Genomic DNA, 3,694 nt, shown 5'->3' with positions numbered 1-3,694 from the left:
GGGAACTACAATAGAATGAGAGAGAATCTGGATAAAGTAGACTGGATACAAAAATTTTATGGTGGGACGTTGATGAGCAGTGGAAGATTTTCAAAGAAATTTTACAAAGGTCTATTCCAGTGAAAAGGAAGGACTGTATGAAAAGGCATACTCGGCAATGGGTATCTGAGAAAAGTGATCAAATTAGACCATAAGACCACAATACATAAGAGTGGAAGTAAGGCCATTCAGCCCATCGAGTCCACTCCGCCATTTAATCATGGCTGATGGGCATTTCAACTCCACTTACCAGCATTCTTCCCGTAGCCCTTAATTCCTTGTCACATCAAGAATTTATCAATCTCTGCCTTGAAGACATTTAGCGTCCCAGCCTCCACTGCACTCCGTTGCAATGAATTCCACAGGCCCCACTCTCTGGCTGAAGAAATGTTTCCGCATTTCTGTTCTGAATTGATCCCCTCTAATTCTAAGGCTGTGCCCACGTGTCCTCGTCTCCTCACCTAACGGAAACAATTTCCTAGAGTCCACCCTTTCCAAACCATGTATTATCTTATAAGTTTCTATTAGATCTCCCTTAACCTTCTAAACTCCAATGAATACAATCCCAGGATCCTCAGCCGTTCCTCGTTTGTTAGACCTACCATTCCAGGGATCATCCGTGTGAATCTGCGTTGGGCACGCTCCAGTGCCAGTATGCCCTTCCTGAGGTGTGGGGATCAAAACTGGACACAGTACTCCAAATGGGGCCTAACCAGAACTTTTTAAAGTCTCAGTCGCACATCACTGCTTTTATATTCCAACCCTCTTGAGCTTAATTACAACATCGCATTCGCTTTCTTAATCACGGATTCAACCTGCATGTTTACCTTTAGCGAATCCTCGACTTGCACTCCCAGATCCCTTTGTACTTTGGTTTTATGAATTTTCTCACCGTTTACAAAGTAGTCCATGCTTGTATTCATTTTTTGCAAAGTGCAAGACCTCGAGTTTGATCACATTGAATTCCATCAGTCATTTCCTGGACCACTCTCCCAATATGTCTAGATCCTTGTGCAGCCTCCCCACTTCCTCAGTACTACTTGCCTGTCCACCTAACTTCGTATCATCAGCAAACTTCGTTGGAATGCCCCCAGTTCCTTCATCCAGATCATGAATATATAATGTGAACATGCAGGTAACCATGCCTCGGATCCAATCAACAACAAGTCCTGCAGTAACTTTAGTGCAATTACCGAATGGGCAGATTGTTCAAGTCCAAGGTGTTATCCAAGCAGCTCAGTCCTCAGTCATACAGTCCCCTCAGGTTCAGACTGTTCAGATTTCTACTATAATTGAAAATGAGGACTCCCAGGAATCTGTGGATAGCATGACTGACTCTCAGAAACGTAGAGAAATTCTATCGAGACGGCCTTCATACAGGAAAAACCTGAATGAACTTTCTTCTGATCCCCCCAGTGTGCCAATAAATCGATGAGGAGAAATCAGAAGAGACTGCCTCAACCATTACGACAACGACGATGCAGATACCCATCAATCAAAGTAACTGTGGACAATACCTTGCTATTACACAGGGGGGAGCAATTCAGCTGGCTAGCAATGGTACAGATGAAGTGCAAGGACTCCAGACACTAACAATGACCAACGCAGCTATAGCCAAGGTTGGAGCAGCCATTATACAGTATGCACAGAGCCCTGATGGATGGCAAATCTTTGTGCCAGGCAGCCAAGTGCTTATACAAGGTGCTGTTGGAGATGTCCAAACCTATAAGAACCATACAACTCCTAACTCCACTGCTGACCAGGGAATGGTTATGGCATCTTCACCAGTCCTGCAAAGCCAGCCCCAGAATGCTGAAGAAACCACTCGTAAACGTGAGATCCGCCTCATGAAAAACAGGGAAGCAGCTCGAGAGTGACGTCGCAAGAAGAAAGAGTATGTGAAATGCTTGGAGAATTGGGTTGCTGTTCTGGAAAATCAAATTCAAAGAAAAGGCGTAAAAAGTGGCAAAAAACAGGAGGAAACAAGAACTGGGAAAACGTTAAACGTCAACCAAAAGCCACAAACGAGCTATAAAGAAAAGTAATATATAACATGAGAAAAATAAACTAGCACAGACTATAAAGACAGAGAGCAAAATTTTATATAAATATATATAACGAGGAAAGAATGATTAAAGTAAATTTTGGTCCTTTGTAAAATAAGAAGAAGCATTTAGTTTTGGGATATCACAGTGGAGGATGCTAATATCTTTCCAGTAACTAGCAAAGAGACAAAGGTAGGTGAGGATTTGGAAACTATCAATATTACAGAACAGCTAGTTTTAGACTGTTTGGAGGGAATTGAGCTAACGATAGAAAGGTCTTCTGACCCTGATGGAATGCATCCCAGGGTACTAAAAGAGATGCCAGGAAAAATAGCAAATGCACTGACAGTAATTTTCCAAAATTCACTGGACTCTGTGGCAGTTCCAGCAGATTGGAAAACAGCAAAAGTGATGCAACTGATTTAAAAAGGAGGTGGACAAAAAGTGGGGAATTATATACCAGTTAGTTTATTCTCTGTCGTGGGAATGATGCTTGGGTCTATTATCAAGGAAGAAATAGCAGGTAATCTCAAAAGAAATTGTCCCATTGTACAGACACAACATGGGTTCATGACGGGCAGGTCATGCTTAACCAATCTTGTAGAATTCTATGAAGACATTTCGAGCAATGTGGACAACGGGGATTATTCTGTGGATTCTATGGATGTGGTGTCGCTGGATTTACAAAAGACCATCAACAAGGTGCTGTGCAAGAGGCTGTTGCATAATATAAAGGTGCATGGCGTTAGGGGTAGAAGATTGGTTGACTAATAGGAAGCAAAGTGTGGGGATAAATAAGTATTATTCTGGCTGGCAATCATTGATAAGCAGTGTGCCTCAGGGATCGGTGTTGGGACTGCAATTATTTACAACTGATTCGGAAGATTTGGAGTTGGAACCACATGTAGGTTGTCAAAGTTTGATTGTGACTATAAAATGTTTGGTGGAACAAACTGAGTGGAGGACTGTGAAACATTGCAGAGGAACATAGATACATTGAGTGAGTGGGTAATGGTCTGTCAAGTGAAATGGAATGTTTGTATATATGAAGTTTATACTCTTTGGTTGTACTAACATTTAAAAAAAATACTTCAATATTAAAAAGTTGCATCATTTGCTCTGCAGAGGGACCTGAGCATCCTTCTGCGTGAAGATTGGTCCCCAGGTACAACAATCAGTTCAGAAAGCAAATGGCATTTTGTCCTTCATTGCTGAAGGGATTGAGTTTAAAAGCAGAGGTAATGTTCCAGCTGTATTTGGGTGCTGGCGATGCCACACCTGGAGTACTGCATGTAGTTTTTATCTCTTTAGTTGAGAAAGGATGTACTGGCACGAGAGACGGTGCAGAGGAGGTTAACGAGTTTGATTCTGGAGTTGAGCGGGTTGGCTTAACAGAGACTGAGTAGATTGGGAATATATTCGTTGGAATTCAGAAGAATGGAAACATATAAAACAATGAATTGAATGGATAAAATACAAGTACAGAAAATGTTTTCACTGGCAGTTGAAGCTAGGACAAGAGGGCATCACCACAAGACTGGAGGCAGCAAATTTAAGACTAAATTGAGCAGGAACGTCTTGACCTCGATGGAAGTCATTGCCCAGGGAAT

At 42.0% G+C, this 3,694-nt stretch overlaps 1 pseudogene; it reads left to right on the top strand.

Moving 5' to 3' along the window:
- Window positions 1–1,168: 1,168 nt before the first annotated feature.
- LOC140467922 (cyclic AMP-responsive element-binding protein 1 pseudogene) lies at window positions 1,169–1,974 on the top strand (annotated as a pseudogene).
- Window positions 1,975–3,694: the final 1,720 nt, after the last annotated feature.

Source organism: Chiloscyllium punctatum, chromosome 46, assembly GCF_047496795.1.
Source record: "Chiloscyllium punctatum isolate Juve2018m chromosome 46, sChiPun1.3, whole genome shotgun sequence".
NCBI classification, from domain to species: Eukaryota; Metazoa; Chordata; class Chondrichthyes; order Orectolobiformes; family Hemiscylliidae; genus Chiloscyllium; species Chiloscyllium punctatum.
This window is presented reverse-complemented; position numbering and strand designations above follow the sequence as displayed.